General features: G+C 47.6%; 1 long non-coding RNA gene across 1 annotated transcript; it reads left to right on the top strand.

The window, feature by feature from the left end:
• The first annotated feature begins 1,725 nt into the window (after positions 1-1,725).
• LOC108168889 lies at positions 1,726-12,535 on the top strand. Its single transcript, XR_001783950.1, has 2 exons — positions 1,726-2,071; positions 11,990-12,535. It is a non-coding gene; the product is annotated as an uncharacterized LOC108168889 (long non-coding RNA).
• The last annotated feature ends 6,375 nt before the right edge of the window (positions 12,536-18,910 follow it).

Below are 18,910 nucleotides of genomic sequence, written 5' to 3'. Positions count from 1 at the left end.
TAGGGAGCCTGAGGCGGGTGGGGGCCCTCTCCCATTCAATTCTCTCCTAATGTGGGGCTGGCAACAGTAATCACCGCCTGTCAGCCCATAGAGGGGTCTGCCCACGGAACATCTGGCTGCAACGCAGGGCATATCGGAGGGCTGTGGAGGAGGGGATTCTCTGTGGAGGCCTTGAGGAGAACAGGTCCAGGGGATGACAAGGTGTAGAGTGGCGCTGTGGCGCTGTGTGCATGTGTAATGTGCGTGTGCACATCTCTCTGCATGGCTGTGCGGCTGAGCACCTGTGTGAGACTGGGCTACCCAGGGAGACTGCACGTATACAAATGAGTGGCTTTGTTAGGCTGTGTACATGCGACCGAAAGGGATTTTAGGTTTGAGAAAGACCGAGGAGGGCACTGAACTCCGAGTGTGTTGTGTGACTGCAACTGCACGTGTATGAGCACATGGCAGTAGCTTGCCCCCTTCCCAGTGTGGCTGCGTGCCTAGAGGGTGGGCCTGGGACTGTGCCTTTTTGATGCCCCTAATGAGGCTGGCTCAGGTGATGTATGTAAGCAATATCAGTAAAGGCAAGTATATGGGCTGTGTCTTTAATAAATGGCTGCATTGTCTACAGCCTGGGTCCTTCAAACAGGTGTGTGCTTGTGACATCTTCGTTTGCCAGAATCCTTATTGGGAAAGAAAAAATAGCAACTCACTTTTGTTTTTTTGTCGTTGATTTGTTTGAAAATTTTCTTGGAAAGGCTTGCATAGACTTATGTGAAAGGGCAGGGACTTGGTCTCCCTCTCCCCCCCCCCCCTCTCTTTTTTCCTTCCCATTTTGGCTCTTGCACAGTGGCTGGGGGCTATTTTGGAAGTCTTTCAGAAGCTGAGAGGTGCTGTGTGGGTAGATGTCGTGAACTGTCCAAATTCATCAAATGAAACGATCTGCTGCTCAAGGAGACAGTCTTGGCAGCTGAATCCCATCATTAAAATCAGCCTTCCCTACCCCCAGCCCCACCCCAGATCTCCTAGGCCTCCCCCTTAGCTGAAACAGGCTGTGACCTCTTGCTGGCTAAAAGAGCTTGGGAAACCCAGACCCTACTGGAGGAGAGTGAGTTGAAAGCCCACAAAGAAATTCCACATTTTCCCCCAATTGCAGGCCAGAGGACATCCACCATTTAAAACCAGGAAGGGCCCTAGCTCTGGAGATACTGTCCTCCAGCTGTGCTCTGCCGGCAGAAGTCAGGGTTGAGAGGACCTTCTCACCCCACTCCAGGCCCCCAAACTTTCTGTCTCACTGTCTAAAGCTCTTCTTTTTGCTTTAATGTGCTTGCCTCCTTGGTGCCTGCCAGGGAAAATGAAGTGCTTGTCCGCGCCACTTAATTGGAGGCCCATGAGCCTGGGGTAGTGGGGGGAGAGAGAGAGAGAGAGAGAAAGAGAGAGAGAGAGGCATTGAATCAGCTCTGTCCCGGTTTCCTCTGTGATACACCTGAGCTAGTCAGGAACCAAGAGCCCTTTCCCTGGCTTCCTCCTTCAGCCTCAGATTTTCCAGGCCCCTTTCTTCCTGGCCGTGTACAGAAGCTGTCCTGAGGCTCCTGGGAGTGTCCCTTTTCTTTCTTTTTTGTTTGTTTGTTTGTTTTGTTTTGTTTTTGTTTTGTTTTGTTTTGTTTTTTTTCTAGACAGGATTTCTCTGTGTAGCCCTGGCTGTCCTGGAACTCACTTTGTAAACCAGGCTGGTCTCGAACTCAGAAATCCACCTGCCTCTGCCTCCATGGTGCTGGGATTAAAAAGGCGTGCACCACCACCACCCGGCGAGTGTCCCTTTTCATATCTCTCTATTTTTCTAGCTGGCTTAGGTCAAAATTGAGAGCTTCTGAGAGCTGCTGAGACTACCCTAGTGTCCCTTCTGGCCTTTCCATTGGGTCTCCAAGGCTTGCTATTCAGCCTGTCTGGCTGCTTTACGGCATGCTCTCCGTAAGCCTGCCCTTTCTTCAGCTGGAGGGCAAGACCTGTTTATCTGGTTGGAATCTTCTTGGTGCCAGCAGCCTGGGAGAGGATGCCACGTCCTTTGCTGCTGCAGCTGCCAAGACTGGTAAGCTCTCTCCCACACATGAGTTCACTTTTCTCTTTGTCTTCTGCATATGGATGGTTTTGTCTAGATGTATGCTGTGCAGGCCTGGTGCCCACAGAGACCAGAAGAGGGTGTTGGACCCCAGGAACTGCAAATACAGATGGTTGTGAGTGTCATGTGGGTGCTGGGAATTGAATCCAGGTCCCCTCTCAAAGAGCAGCCGATATTCTAACTGCTGCGGCATCTCTCCTCCCCCTCTTTAATGCCTAGACTCACAAGGCAGAGCTTCAGAGATTAAGTCTTTATTTATGGATTTAATAACTACACAGAAGAATGAAAACATAGATTCCGGTGTGTATCAACTAAAGGGCAGCAGAGGGAGAAAGGAACAGGGAAGGACTCCCAGCCCCAGCTTGCCAGAACAGTTCCCGGGCCTCTGGGGTCCACCCCCTTGAACATTTGCCTCTCTGAGAATAGACTTCCTGACCACAGCTGTGATGCTCAGGAAGGGACAAGTCAGATTCTCCTTTCTGGGCATTTTAGAAATGATGGATCAGAGAACTTAGATCCAAGGGCACTTTCCCTCCTCAATTAAAAAAAAAAAAAAAGTCATCTCTTTGGAGTCACTTTTGTCTGCTGTGGAGAGACGGTGAAAGCCAGACTGCGGGCCAAAGTGGGCATTGGTAGAGAAGCAGGCAGGGAAGAGGGGCTGGCCCAGGTCAGTGTTCACAGCCTGCCTACAGCCATCTCTCCTGGGCGTGGGGGGTGCACAGCACATTCTACCTCACAGGTCCCACAAAGTGTCTGCATCCTTGCATACCTCCTGGTATAGGTTTACTGGCTTTGTGTAAGCCCTAAAAACTGGGCTTCTCTTTCCTACACCCCAGTCAGTGACTTATAGTCACCCTACCTCCCAACCAACCAGTTGTTCCATGCCTGAGCTACCAGGAAAGAGCTACGACCCCGGAGGATAGTCTTCCTTGAGCACAACCCAGGAAGTTTACTAGAATAAGGAAAGAGCCTGTGGTAGGCCTGTGGCTCTCCCTGTGGAGCCTCACTCAAGCCATGCCTCCTCCATAGGGTTCCCCCTCAACCCAGGCACTTTCTCTCCTGCTCTATCCATTCATGGCTGTTGCAGTTTGGCTCTTTAAATGTTGCTTTGTTTTATGTGTGTGTGTATGGGTATTTGGATTGCATGTTTGTCTGTGCATCACTTGCATGCCTGCTTACCTTTTGAAACCAGAAGAGGTGTTGTACTCCCTGGAATTAAAGTTAAAAAGGCTGTGAGCCACCATGTAAGTGCTGGGAAGTAGACACCAGATCTCTGGAAGAGCAGCTACGGAGCCATCTCTCTAGTCCACATAGTTTGCATCTTGAGTGGCCCTGCAAAGTACTGAAGGCTTGGGCCCCAGATGATGTCACTAGGAAGGCTTTGGGACCTTCCTAGTTCAAGAAGGGTGAGTCTGTGGCATTAGCCTGTGGAGAGAGAGAATTGGGCTCCCAGCCCCTTCCTCTGTCTTCTCAACCTTCATAGAAGTCACCTTTACTTCATCACTCACCCCCCACCCCCCACATGATGCCTAATGCAGCCAGGCCTGCTTACCCTGGACTGAAGCCTCAGGATTGGTCAAAGTGACAAACCCTAATCTAATGATGGTGTCTTTTCATCCCATTGTAGCTGGAGCTTATTGTGTTCAGAGGTGACCTACATATTCTAGAGTCTTTGAAGTCAGAGAACCTTAGTGAGAGTTTCAGGTCAGAATCTGCCCTCTGATCCAAGTTATGTAAATCAATAAAATAATATCCACTCAGTAGGATTCTTCCTGTGGGGTAAAGACAACATATGCAAGCTCAGTAACAGTGCAGATGGTGGTGGTTCTCAGTTATCCCCTCCTCTGGGTGGGTTTTCTGATCATTTGCACTCTCAGCCACACAAGGTCAGGCACCTCTGCTATGGGCACCTATCCACTCTGGAGCCTGTCACCACCGTCATTCGACCATCATTGTGTCCTCTGAGCAGAGCCCAGAAGAGCACACTGTCCCTGGAATTGAGAACCTGACTCGGGAGTGGCCCACTGTGGACAAGCAGTAAATGTTCTCGATGGACAAAGACGATCAATGGGTACACAAAGCGATCCCAGCTCCACTGCAGGGCATGCCTGTCTGCCCATGGTGGTGACACCTGAGGTGACGCTAGCCTGTCTATGTCCCATGGCTCCAGAAAACAATGACTCAGCAGAAGACAGTGGGAAGTGATGGGGCTCTGGAGTACTTAAGCCTGACTTCACATGACTGTCCTTCCACTCGCTGGAGTGTGACTTTGGAGCAAGTTAGTTCACCTGAGTCTCTCACTTCTTCCTCGACACGGGGAGACGCCATTCCAACCTGACAGACTGTGATGAGAATTAAGTGAAGGAATGTGGAGCAGGAGGTCAAAGGATCCTGTACACACATTATAGTTTGTCATGCACAGGGCCTTTAAAAACAGCAAGTGTTCATGGTGTTCTCCTTTCATCCTCACTGCAATCTCAGGAGACAGGCAGGTCCTCAGAAGCTAGGGAGCAGAGGAATTAAAGTCATGTAAGGTGATATGGATGATAACCATGGGAGCTGGAATCTGTCTTGAAGGCGGTGTGCTGGAGTGTAAACAGCTGAGACACGAGCTTGGGTTGAACTCCTGCGCTTGCTCCGCCATGAGCTGGCTGTGTGCTCCTGTACAAGTCACTTCTGTGTGCATCCCTGGGTAGTTCCTATTTCATAGGTCAGGTATGAGGAGTAGATGAGCTGGTGCTAATTAGATATCCAGCAGAGCATCCAGTGGGTGCTTAATAAATGTTCGTCCCCAGGCCCGTGCCACTTGCTGTCTTGCTGTTGAGCCATGTGTTGGTAGCCATTTCTGTGAAGCATTAGAAAGCATCTGCTGTGAGGCGTAGTGGTGCATGCCTTTAATCCCAGCACTTGGGAGGCAGAGTCAGGCAGATTTCTGAGTTCGAGGCTAGCCTGGTCTACAAAGTGAGTTCCAGGACAGCTAGGGCTATACAGAGAAACCCTGTCTCAAAAAAAAAAAAAAAAAAAGAGAGAGAGAGAGAGAGAGAGAGAGAAACCATCTGCTTTGAACCAGTGGCTTCCAAACTGCCTTCTGTCCTTCCGTCTCCATTACACATTGTTCTGTTCAAAGGTGGGGAAGGTAGCCAGTTTCCATCGTAGATCTCTGCAAGAGTAGAAGTGATGGCTTCTGCACCAGCTGTCAGGGAAGAGAGCAAGGTGGGTCATAGTGTGCCTTCTCTGTGACTGCAGCAAATCTACTAGAGAGGAGAGAGAGAGAGAGAGAGAGAGAGAGAGAGAGAGAGAGAGATCATGTACACAAGTGAGCATGGTGTAATTTCATAGTTTTCCAAACCTGGCTTTTTTCATCCACATCATTTTCTAAGATATTTCGGTTGTTCAGCGTGTGTCCCTGTGGTCATCACTATTGATTTTTTTTACTTAATCCTGCTGTTGGTTTTGACAGATCTTTTAATGCTGTTATAACTGCATTTCATCTTACAGATGCTTACTATGGACCAGTTGCACATGGGTTTTGTTTGCGGCTGTTGAATTTTTGTGTTTCAGGCCTGCAGTTATCAAATGATCTTTTCTCCATCTCTCCTGACTGCCTTTGGAGAGAGGGAATTGGAGAATGAGCATATGGTGGGAATTAGGGGGTGGGGCCTACGTGCTGGAAGCCCATCACCAGAGCTGGGCCATGGAAGGTTACTAGCCTGCCCCCTAGATTGGACCACTCTCTGCTTACTATTCTGTAGCCGTATGGACATGAGCTGAGCCCACATAAGTCCTTCCTCCCTTAAGGTGTTTCTGTCAAGTATTTTGGTCACAGTGATATAAAAGTATTTTATGCTTCAAGTCCCAACGCATGAAACATCCTGAAGTCTTAGAAGGGCTTTAGGGATCATCTACTTTGACTCCCTCTATCTTTTGTTGTTGAAACTGAGTTCCACAGAGCCCTTTGAGGGCAGGGGCCAAGCTTCATCCATCTTTCCTCAGACAGAATCGGGTGCATTCCATGTGTGAATGATGTTTTGTAAATGAGTTGATGGCCAGATCCCAGTGACATAGCCACAGTTTCACTTCCCTCCATGACTCAGCTATTGCCAAGGTCCATTATAGTTACCATGCCACCATGCTGAAACCCCATCAGAACTAATTACACCATGCACAACGTAGCTGCATGTGCTTCTGCTCTTCTTAGTGTTTCCTTGCCTCTCCCCCTGTCACCTGTCAGCCCTCCCTGTAATCAGGAGCCAGATTTAGACTCTCTCTCTCTCTCTCTCTCTCTCTCTCTCCCTCTCTCCCTCTCTCCCTCTCTCCCTCTCTCCCTCTCTCCTCTCTCTCACTGTTATACACCAGCTGTCCACTCTACTCTGGGGCAAAACTGGAGTGAGAAGGATTTGAAAGATTTAAAGTTGGCATGCATGCCAGGTACCTTTATTGACCACAAGAAGGATGGCAGACTTTTCCAGAGACAAAAGCAGCACCTGTTTTAAGCTGGAAGAAGCCTCAGAGTCACCTGGATTACTCTGTTCCTTCAGGTCATGGACATGTATCCTAATTCACACACTCTGCCTGGTCCCTTCTATGTGCAGTATTCATTTACTCTTATGAGTCAAGCTGTGTGTATTATGATAGTAGTGGCTGAGGCTGCACTAGTTTCCAGCCCCTGGAATTGCTACCCACTGACCTGGATTTGTGAGCAGCATTCCCTCCCAGCACAGGGAAAGTAAATGCACACACACGTGAATCCCCTACTACTTTCTAATTATGACATAGCAATTCTGCTTCTCCTTCCCGCTCTGTCCTTTCTAGCCCTCTTTAGTCTTAATTGAAGTAAAATGTTTTCACTGTCGCATGTTTGTTAGACATCTACGGCAAGCTTAAGAGATGTAAACTGGAAACACTTGGGATAATTAAGTAGTAAGTAGAGACATGGGGGAAATACTAATTGTGTCAGTGGATTTTAAATTGAGATAGGAATAATCTCATTTAAACCCAACTTCACTACTCACTTGAAAGCCTGTAAATTACAGGCAAATTATTGGTCATAAGTTGTGATTTATGTTCTCAGGGTTTTTAATGAGGGCAAGCGAGGCAGAAAAACACTCTTACCAATTTACAGTCTGGAGAAGATCAAGCCGAGTTTTCCTCTCTGGAGGACTGCTTGAGCCTGTGTTTGTGGTCAGCCTGGGCAACAAAGAAAAAAAATTCTGTCTCAAAAAAAAAACAATGCAAACATTGTCTTGTGTTCATATCCCATGTGCCATGCTAGAGGGACAGTATGTTACAAAATATGACAGGTGTGTGGAGGGGCAGTGTCTTACCCCTGCCTTGCCAGGGGGAAGGAATGGTTCCTTGCCAAAAGCCTCTCCTGACACATCTCTTCTTGCCTCCTCATGCATCAATATTGATGTCTGTAGATGCAACTCTCCAGGCTAGACGTGGCTTTGTCCCTTTCATTATTTCCAGATTCAGTGCCCCGTGGTCTGGCTCACTAGTGACTCTATATGAAATAGGACAGAAAAAGCCTGGGAGGCACAGAGGAAGGGGGAGGGGTCTTCGGCCTCTTGGAGCTGCCTTTTCCTTCCGAGGATGCTCCATGAGTGTGAGAGGTGAGTGCCTGGCACCATGTTTTCTCCAGGTTTATATTCTTCCAGAAACAGTTGATTCTCCCCAGAATGTAGAACCCTGCCAGCGGGCAGCAGCCAGGGAGCCAGAAACCAGCAGGAGTAGAACCCAGTTGCTGTTGCTTGGTGTTTCTTATTTTGTTTGTTTTTTTTTGTTTCCGGTCTTTTTCTCCGTGTTTACATCCCTGACATTCTGAACTCACCTGTGAACTCATCTTTGCCTTGAGCCACAGCTTCTGCTGGACACTCACCTCTGGCCCCAGCCACTCAGAGAAACAATGAACAGTAGCACTGCTTGCTCCTCTGAGCCACCGGACAGACTGCAGTGGGGCAGACCTTGTCCTCTAACGCAGCTGATGCCACCTGCAAGCATTTGACAAGAGCCAGGCTTTGTGCTGGGGGCCGAGGAAGACTCAGGATGGTTCTTTGCCTTTCAAGGCTTACAGCTCATGAAGAGGGAATGAATTCAGCGGCTCAGAGTGGGGTGATTAAAAAAAAAAGTGCCTGAGCCACTGGTGTTCTGTTCATGAAGTTGTCTCCTGTACCAATGTACAAAGCCCTTTCTCACTTTCTCGTCTATTAGGTTTAGTGTATCTGGTTTTATGTTGAGACCCGTGATCCACTTGGACTTGAGTTGTGTGCATTTTTCTCCATGCAGACATCCAGTTAAACCAGCACTATTTGTTGAAGATGCTTTCTTTTTTCCGTTGTATGGTTTTGGACTCTTTATCAAAAATCAAGTGTCCTAATAGGTGTATAGGTTTACTTCTGTGTCTTTGATTTGATTTCATGGATCAACATGTCTGTTTCTCTTACAAATACCATACAGTTTTTTTCACTATTGCTCTGTAGCACAGCTTGAGGTTAGGGATGGTGAGTCTTTTATTGTTCAGGATTGTTTTGGCTATTGACTAGAAATCTGCAACTGACAGGGGTGGAGAGGTAGGGGACATCTTCAGAGTGTCACAGAGACCGGGGATGGGGATGAGGGAGGCAGCCAAGAATCAATGGGGGGGGGGACCTTGGCTGTCACTCACAGCATTGGGGATATGGAACCTGAAGAGGCCACCTCCTTTAGCCAGGCAGGAACCCCAGTGGAGCGATGGGACACCAACCTACCCACAAAACTTGAAATCCCAAATTTATCCTGTCTACAAGAAATGCAGGGACAGGGGTTGGAATAGAGACTGAGGGAATGGCCAACCAATAACTGGCTCAACTTGAGACCCATCCCATGGGCAAGCACCAATCCCTGGCACTATTAATGATAGTCTGTTATGTTTGCAATCAGGAGTCTAGCATGGCTGTCCTCTGAGAGGCTTCACCCAGCAGCTGACTCAGACAGATGCAGACACCCACAGCCAAACAGTAGATGGACCTTGGGGACTCATGGAAGAAATGGAAGGAAGGACTGTGGGTCCTAAAAGGGTTAGGAACTCCATAGGAAGACCAACAGGGTCAATTAACCTGGATCTTTGGAGCTCTCAGAGACTGAACCACCAACCAAAGAGCATACACAGGCTGGACCGAGACCCCCCTGATCATATGTAGCAGACATGGGTCCCCAACAACTGGACTGTGCGGGGTGGAGGCTTTCCCAAAAGTTGTTGCCTATACATGGGATATGTTCTAGTTGGGTTGCCTTGTCTGGCCTCAGTGGGCGAGGATGAGGCTAGCCCTGCAGACTTAATATGTCACGGTGGCTCAGAGGAGAAAAAGAGGGGGAATTTGGGGAGTATTTTGGGAGGGGGTGACCAGGATGGGGGCAGTGAGAGGGACATAAAATGAATAAGTAAAAGAAAAGAAAAAAAGTGTTGTTTCCTTCAGAGGTTTAAGAGAAGTTCCCTGAGAAAAACATTCTGTGGAGGAAGAGGCTGTACACCAATGAGGGCTATTTGAAGAGGCTCCACAGGGTGAAGGAAAGTCTCAGGACAGAAGCACAGGGTGTGAGCGTGCACTGCCAGTTAGTACAACGTGGTAAGGACACAGAACTAAGCTCATTTCGTGGGACTATTAAACGGCCTCTAAGGCTGTAGATAGAAATACCCCAGCAAACAACAACAAATGAGTTAATAGCCACCAAGGCTGCACTACTGTGGGGACTCACTCGCATCAGGGTCAACACATTGGAACTGTGACTATCAAGGAACTAACAGTGAATAACTTGCCTTGTTTGATACTTACCACAAGCCTACAGATAAGGAGACAGGCATTAGACCTTGCCATGTATCCCATGCTGCACACCACTGCCTCTCATAAGGGCTCCCTCCAGAGGCAGGAGTCTGTGGCACTTAGCCAGCACAGACGTTGACAATGGACAGCCGAAGAGAAGGGAGGGGAGGCAGTGAGACAGGAAGAAAAGGTGACCCACAGGTGCCCAGAGAAGGCACACAGGAGAAGCAGGGTGAAGGCCACTGTTATAAGTTGTGTTTTTAATTATGAACTATTTTGCATACACAGAAAATAATTTACCTGGAGACTGTGGACTACCACTCAGACTCAGTGTGCTAATACACAGGCCTTGCTGCAGATCTTTCTCTTAAACAGTTTCTACATCAGTCTCTAGATATAGCTAACCTCTTCCTCAAGCCCACTCTCTTCCTCTCCTCACCAATAGTGACCACATTCTTAAGTTAGTGTCATCCCAGGTCTTTTGTATAGGGTGTGTGGTGTGTGTATATGTATAGGCCAAAGGTTGGCATCAAAGCTCGGCATAGGTGGCTTCCTCTGTCACTTTTTATTTATTCTTCTCTCATATATTACATCCTCACCACAGTTTCTCCTCCCTCCTCTCCTCCCCATCTCTCCCTCCACCTCTCCTCTCCCCTAGATCCACCACTCCTCCACTTCCCTTCAGAAAAGAGCAGGCCTCCCAGGACATCAACGAACACAGCATAATGAGTTACAATAAGACTAGGCATAGACCTTCATATCACAGCTGGATGGGGCAACCCAGTAGGAAGAAAAGGGTTCAAAAGCAGACAAAAGAGTCAGAGACAGTCCCTGCTCCCACTGTGAGGAGTCCCATAAGAACACCAAGCTACACAACCATAGCATAGATGTGGAGGACCTAGGTCAGACCCCTGCAGGCTTCCTGATCACTATTTTTTGATATAAGGTCTCTCCTTGAACCTGGAGTTTACTGATCAGGTAGCCTGGCTGGCCAGAGAGCTTTAGGAATCTGTCTGCCCACCCATACCCCCAGGGCTAGAGTTACAGATTTGTGTAGCAGCACCAGACTTTTATCTGTGCACCAGGGAGAGTACTCATTCAAAGACCTTGTATTTGCACAATAAGTGCTTTACAGGAAGCCATCTTTCCAAGTCCCTCCCATGCTTTTAAAAATACGTTTGTTGCATATACCTATACTACTATAGTTTATATACATGTCTCTGTGTGTGTGTCTGTGTGTGTCTGTTTGTGTCTGTGTGTGTCTGTGTGTCTATGTGTATCTGAGTCTGTGTACTGAGAGACAAGTCTCGAGTATCCGAATATGGTCTGATCCTGTACACAGTATGTAGCAGAGGATGACCTTTAAGTCTTTGGTGGCTGGAGGCAGAGGGGGCATGAGTTTAACAAAAGCTTAGCGTTACGTATCAGGTAGGAAGAGAACCAAGAAAAGCTAGAACATTTTTAAAAATTTAAACGAAAGTCCATTAAAATCCCTCCATACGCTCACAAGAACATTTTCTGACAGCTGCTTTACTGCGCTCCTTGTCAGGATCTTTTTCTCGGGTCTCCAAAAGCTAGACTCAAAGTGATGAAAGCAGAGTTCACTATCAGGTGCTTTGTTAGCTGTGGGAGTGGCTAGAATCAGCGTGAGGTTCCTTCCTGATGGGGTCTGTATATGGGCAGTTAAATTATTATATTTTGTCATTTCTCAGGCAAACCACAATACAATCCAAGTCTTCATGTGCTGTGTCTTGTAAAGAGAATGATCTATGGTTGGCTGTGGTCACCTGTTCTGTTCTCAGAGGAACATCTGTAGGGTCTCTTCGTGGCCATATGTTACTAGAAATGTGGGTAGCCCCATATTGGTTACCATATGTTACCAAGGAAACTAGAGGTCTTTCCTCCTGTAAATGAAGTGGATTTGGAAGGAAATTCAACTTGCTTTCTCTGTTTGTATAGGCCAGGGGATTCTAGCTAGGGAATGGCACCACCCACCTCAGGGAACATAAGATCATCTTCCCACAGGCATGCCCAGAGGCCCATTTCCCATGTGAGTCCTGATTTTTGTTGTTTTGTGTTTTTGAAACAGATATGTCTTGAACACTCTTCCTGCCTCAGCCTCCCAAAGCAAAAGGACAAGCAAGGGATGCAGAAAGCACCTGGAACTAGAGAGCTTGCCTTAGAAAATCCTGCTCATGCTGGGAAGACAAGGGAGATGACTCACTGGGACAGCTCACAGGGAAGGAAGAGGGACCCAGCTCAACTTGGTCCGAGTGGAAGTGAGAAAGTCTCTGTATCTGCAGTCGATTCTCCTCGAGACTCCTCCTCCTCTTGAACTGTCAACTGAAAACGCCAGTCACATCCTCAGGCAATAGCATCTTTCCAGCTTGTGACCTTAGATTGTTTAAAGGCAAGGTGGGCTACACAGATGGGCTCAGTGATTACAAGCACATACTGGCTTCTTCATGCAGAGAACCTGAGTTCTGGTCTTAGCCCCCGCTTGAGGTGGCTCACAAATACCTGTAAATCTAGCTCCAGGGTGATCCAGCTTTCTCTGGCTTCCCTGCCCACCCACACACACATGCACATAACGACACAAAGACATGCATCATTAAAATAAAATCTGTACAAAAGACTCAAAGCCTGGCATGTAACCCTAGCGCTTCAGGAGCATGATGTAGGAGGTCTGGGAGTTTAAGGCCAGTGTCCACTACATAGTAAATCTGAGCTACCTGAGATCCTGTTTAATAAAGAAGGAGAAGCAGGAGAGGAGGAGGAGGAAGAAGAAGAAATAAAAACAAAGGAAGGAAAGATAAGTAGGTTATGTTTGCTTGAGTCAGCCATGTACCCAATTGCTTTGTTACTTTTAGGAGTGTTTCTCCTAATCCTGGGGGTGTTTTCAGCAAAGGCCAGAGGAGTATTGAGCAGGGCAGTCTCGAGGACACACCTACGAGTTGAGGAAGGTGTCTTAATTAAGGCTACTGTTGCTGTGATAAAACACCAGGGCCAAGAGCAGCTTGGAGAGAAAGGAATTTATTTTATTTTCCACTTCCAGATAAGAGTCCATCACTGAGGGAAGTCAGGGATACACACAGGGTAGAATCCTAGAGGCAGAAACTGAAGTGGAAGCCACAGAGGGGTGCTGCATACAGACTTGTTCTTCATGGATTACTTAACCTGCTTTCTTATAGTACCTAGGACCATCAGCCCAGGGGTGGGACCACTCACGGCAGCCACCAATCAAGAAAATGTACCAAAGTCTCACCCACAGGCCAGTCTGGTGGGTGCATTTTCTCAACTGAGGTTTCCTCTTTCAAAATGGCTCTTGCTTGTGTTCGAGTTGACACAAAACTAGAGAAAAACTGGATGTCCGTCACAGTATTTTCCAGCATCCTGATTTCCTCTCATTTTCAGTAAAACAAAACCAGTAGAAGTCAAGAACACAGAGTGGAGCTGGAGAGGGCTCAGTGGGTTAAGAGTGCTTGCTTCAAGAGCAAAAGGGGTTGAGTGCAAATTCTTGGCACTTATGTAAAAAACCAAACCAAAACAAACAACAACAAAACTCCAGGAGCCTGTCAGACAGTGTTCTAGTTTGCTTCTTATTGTTATGGTAAACATCGTGACCAAAGCATCTTGAGAAGGACAGGGTTTAGTTTAACTTACAGTGCATCTTCCATGAAGGGAAGTCAAGGCAGGAGCTCAAGGCAGGAACCTGGAGGCAGGAACTGATGCAGAACCACAAAGGGATGCTGCTTATTGACTTGCTCTCTCTGGCTTGTGCAACTACTAGCTTTCTTATACCACCCAGGCCACTTTCCCAGGTATGACACCAGCCACAGTGGGTTGGGCCCTCCCACATCAATCTTTTTTCTTTTTCCTTTTTTTTTTTCTTCTTCTTTTTCTGAGACAGGGTTTCTCTGTGTAGCCCTGGCTGTCCTGGAATTCACTCTGTAAACCAGACTGGCCTCAAACTCAGAAACCCACCTGCCTCTGCCTCCCAAGTGCTGGGATTAAAGGCATGTGCCACCACTGCCCCTCCCACATTAATCTTTAAAAAAATGCCCCCACAGACTCTCCTACAGGCAATCTGATGGAGGCAATCCCTCAACTAAAGTTCCCTCTTTCAAAAAGACACTATCCAGGTTTGTGTCAGATTGACACAAACTAACCAGCCAAGCCAAAGTGGAGGGCTTTGAGTGCAGATGACCTGTCTCAAGAAAATACGTCAGAACCAGGTGTTGTGGGGCACACCTTGCATCCCAGCACCCGGGAAGCAGAGGCAGGTGCATCCTGATGAGTTTGAGGACACAGAGCTGCGTAGTGAGATAGTGAGATTCTGTCTCAGAAAGAAAGAAAGGAAGAAAGAAAGAAAGAAAGAAAGAAAGAAAGAAAGAAAGAGGGAGGGAGGGAGGGAGGGAGGGAGGGAGGAAGGAAGGAAGGAAGGAAGGAAGGAAGGAAGGAAGGAAGGAAGGAAGGAAGGAAGAGAGAGAGAAAAGGATAAGAAATGATACACTGGGCATTAGCTCACACCTGAACACAAATGGGCACACACACACAGAAGCGGGGTGGTTCACGGGCATTGGGATGGTGGTCACCCGACAAACCTCCAATGTTTCATTTAAGAAAGGAGAGGAGATTCTAATGTTGCCTTTAAGGAAGGAGGGAAGATTCTCTGTTGGGGTCAGTCAGGGCCACTGGAGGCTCCATCTGTGCTTGGCCTCAGGTGAATCTTTCTGGAGAAGCTGAGGAGGAAGTTCAGTGTCTGCATTTCTGCCCAACCTTAATGCGTTTCTCACCAGCCCTGGCTGGGTTTGAAGCCGATTTGTTTGCATTTTTGTGGCATGCAGCACCTCGCCTGGCTGCAGAGGGAGAGATTTGCTTTGTATATAATTTAATCTAGAGGTGAGGTAATGAGTTTTCTCCCCTCAGCCGAGGGGCCTCCTCCAGCCTTGCTGAGCCGGGTTAGGAGCAGAGGAGCTGCCCTGTGGACCTCGTTAGATGGCTCTCCTGCTCACATGATCACAATGGAGAGATGATTTACAGTAACTCTTGATATTAAAAACCTCTGAATGAGACAAGTACCATGAATAACGCTCTGTGGTGAATTTGTTAATGAATTTCTGTGCTAAAAAATGAGTGGGGGTGGGGACTAGACTTGGGGGAAACAAAAGACTGTTGGACCAGAGAAAGACCATGGACCTCAACAAATCAAGTCTCTTAAAGACTCTGGAGAGAAAAATAATTAAACCACTTTTTTTTTAAAAGCTACATCCTGTTCTCAGCTAAGGACAGTCATTAATTTCAAGGTAGAAAGTGGCTTGACATCCTTTTAGTATTCTTAAAATAAATAAACAACTGCCTTTGAAAAAATAGGTTGTGATCCAGGGCGCAAGTAATCTCACTGGCTCTGATCTGTATGTATATGATAAAGTGTGGCCCTTCTGGAGGCTGATTGTAGTATGGTTGGACTTGCGCAGAATGCAGATGTGTGCAGAGGGGCGGGTAAGGAGGCACCTGTCAGCATCTCTTGGTGCTAAGTCTAACCCCTTACCTTCTGGGCCAGGGGGTCCTGCATCTGGCCAGTGGCCAAGGGTGGCTTTCTGGGCATGTGAGCCATGCATTTGCATGCTCCAGGTTTCCTCTCTTGGAAGTCTTACTCATTGAAAATGGGAGCCCGTCTTCTCACTAACAGCTGGCCCGGCAAGGGACTCGTGTGTCAACAGTTTCACCCTGTGTTCACTTGGTGTCTGCCAGATCTAGTCTCTATTCAGGAGGCCATGGAATGAAAAGTTTGCTCTAAAAGTGTGTGTGTGTGTGTGTGTGTGTGTGTGTGTGTGTGTGTGTGTGAAATTGTCTGTCTTCCTAAAGATAGACAAGTTATTGCTTAAAAAAAAAAAAAACCCAGCCTACCTAATTAAAAATATAATACACACTAACTGTGAGGAATGTGAAAGAAGAAAAAAAAAAAATCACCCTCCCCTATGCAACCATAGGCCTTCCTGGTCATTTTATATTTATTTTTGTTTTATTTACATATATACCATTGGAAATATTCAGAAACAATATCTTGGAAGATGTTTTTAGATTTCTCTGTACTGTAGGAGAAAATTTCCCACATGGGTAATTTTTCTTCATGAGAGTTTTATGGCTGCATAAGACTCTCCTCTTACCCAGCAGCCCAGCCTGACTGTGGGCCATTTATGTTTATCGCAAACAGCACTCGGTATTAGTTACTTTTCTCAGAGTTGTGACCAAGTAGCCAGCCAGTGCAGCCTAGAGAAGGAAGGGTTTATCTTGGGTCGCATCCCAGAAGGGGAAGACATGATGGAGGGGTGGGGAGGAAGGGGAAGAGGGGGGACGTGGTGTCTGTAATCAGGAAAAAGACTTGAATGCCGGGCTCAGTTCACATGCTCCAGTTCATTGGTTCTGGGTTCCCAGCCAACAGAAAGGTGGTGCCCTCCTTTAACATGGACCCTCCTTTTCTCAAACCTCTCTGGAGACCTCTCCCGGACACACTCAAAGGTTTCTAGGTGATGGTGATTTCGTCAAGTTGTCAATGAGGACTGAGCATCACACACTGAAGAGAACACACGCATTCCAACACAACCCATCAGACTACCTTCTCAGGCTAGCTTCCTGGAAGTCTAGTTGAGCAAGGCCTCTGGCATATATTGTCTAGCTGCCCCCTGGAAACTTTCCGTTCACAGGAGGAAGGCAGCTGTGGTTCTCTGAGCTCTGCCTATCACCAACACTGCAGCAACTCTCCCTTTCAAAACTGATGGACTGTGCTGCGTCGTGGTGATTTAGAACACAACTAATTCCTCCACTAACCTCACAGTTTTCTGGGGGTGCTTTGGGCCTGGCCCGCCTCCAGTAGCGCTGTGAACCCGCAGTCTACAGATGAGCTCCCTAGAGCAGCTGCATTCCATTGCTGAGGGGAGAGCGACTCTGTGCCCTGCAGAGTCACCACCGGGTACATTCTAGAATGCTGGGCTTGGTTCACATCATTTCATTTTCTTCCTCTTCTTCTTTCTCGTGGTCTCCTGGGGTGAGAGAAATAGCATTCACGTTCTATAGCTTCTGTCAGCTGCATCTCCAGTGGAGAAAGAGCTTCAGGGAGGCGTCCTGAGGCAAGGCTGCTGCTGTCTCTCAGATTACTCCCACATGGCACTGGTCCCTGTTCATGTTTGCAGAATGAGTCTGCTCATTGCCCCATCATCATTTAGACTTGTTCTTAGGTTGTGGGGAAAGAGAATGGTGGGCAGCTAAGTTGTTTACTACAGAGACCTCTCTCTCCCCCTCTCCGTGTGTGTGTGTGTGTGTGTGTGTGTGTGTGTGTGTGTGTGTGTAGCTGCCGCATGCTACTTGTAGGGAGGGAGCTGCCCTAGGGATCTCTTTGAACCCAACAATGGAAATATCTGGATGGTTTGTTCTGGGTCTGTGTCCAGGGTGACTCCCAGAAGCTGGCTCCTGCTAGAGAAGAGGCGGCATGTGGTGAGAGGTTGGGCTGAGGCCTGGCATTACAGACAGACTATGTGCAAACCCCAAAGGAGCCTCGGGTTGCACAGAACTTCTTTTGCTACTGTGGTCCTGGGGCAGTGGTAGTGGGGGGATATAGACTCTCTTCCTGTTTAGCTGCTAGGTCTTCTCTGCTATGGCAGCCACCCCCCCCCTTTTTTTTTCTTTTTCTTTTTTTTCTTTCTTTCTTTTTTTTTTTTTTGCTGTGGTGATTTCTCCATCTGCTAAAGATGGAAGATTTCAGAGCTGGATTGTTTTCCCTGGACCAAATTTCTCTCTCTCTGCCCAGGAGGCCTCCCCTTGCCGCAGCCTGTTCCTCTCCATTGTGTGCAAAGCGCTGCTGGTTTCTGGGCTAGGGTGAAGCATGCATACAGCTGTGGGTTGGCTCCATTCCAGGCGAAGTCACCAGAGACAAAGCAGTGGCCTATGGCTCCTGCGGCCACCACGGAGGAACAAAAGGTTGAGGTCTCTGCCACCCACGAAGCCACATTAAGACTGCCTTCTGCAGGGACACTCAAGGCCAGTGAGGGCAAGAGCCTTCTGCCCCCATTCATCTTCCAGCTCGGTAAATGCAAGCTTCTGAGACTGGGGCCAGACAACACGTCTCAGGTTCTGCAAGTTCTCCAGAACTGCTTCAGTTTTTGACTTTGTGTGTGTGTGTGTGTGTGTGTGTGTGTGTGTGTGTGTGTGTGATATGCTGTGCAAAAATTCTTATACCATTTGTGCTGTGAAACTTACTGCTAGCCAAGGTTTCTGTATATGCATCCTTGGGGAACCTATGAAAAACTCCCTCTTTAAAAGGGCTGAATTTTACACAAGTGTGAGGAATATTCCACAGCGTTTCTAATGAGAACAACTCCCTTCACAGAGCTTTTCATCAGCAGCAAATGCTGTGCGGTGGCTCACTTCACTTCAATGGCACCAGAAGCTGGGCATCGCCATTGCCAGGACCATTTGGCAAAGTAGGGAAGAGAAGCTTAGAGGCCAAATGACTAACCAATGCCATGTGGGACAGTTATCCATGAGCAAAATGCCAATCTGAACCCAAAGCCTATGCATGCCCTTAGATTTATAAGAATTTCCCTTGAGAGGCTAGGCAGTGAAGAGACAAGAATTGAATGTGGTTATATAAATGAATGTCAATATATATCTATACAGGTATTGATATAGACATATAGACACATGTGTATATATTAGGCTATAGACCAGGAAGGGACTTCGCCTGCTCACACAGAATCAGCAAAGCCTGCCCGGAGGCTGTGAGTGGGGAGCACGCTTGTAACCACAGCACTGAGGACCTGAAGCGAGGGATCAGGAGCTCCAGGCCAGGCCAGGCTGTGTAACAAGACCCTGCTTCAGAAAAGACTAGACTGTGACAGTGGCCAGGGGAATGCATAAGCACAGGGGTGAGACCATCTTTAATGGTTTGGGTTTGCAGAGGTAAGAAAGAATTCCCTCCTAACGTGATATTTCATTGAGTTTCTAGTATGTT

Source organism: Mus musculus, chromosome 3, assembly GCF_000001635.26.
Source record: "Mus musculus strain C57BL/6J chromosome 3, GRCm38.p6 C57BL/6J".
NCBI lineage: Eukaryota > Metazoa > Chordata > Mammalia > Rodentia > Muridae > Mus > Mus musculus.
This window is presented reverse-complemented; position numbering and strand designations above follow the sequence as displayed.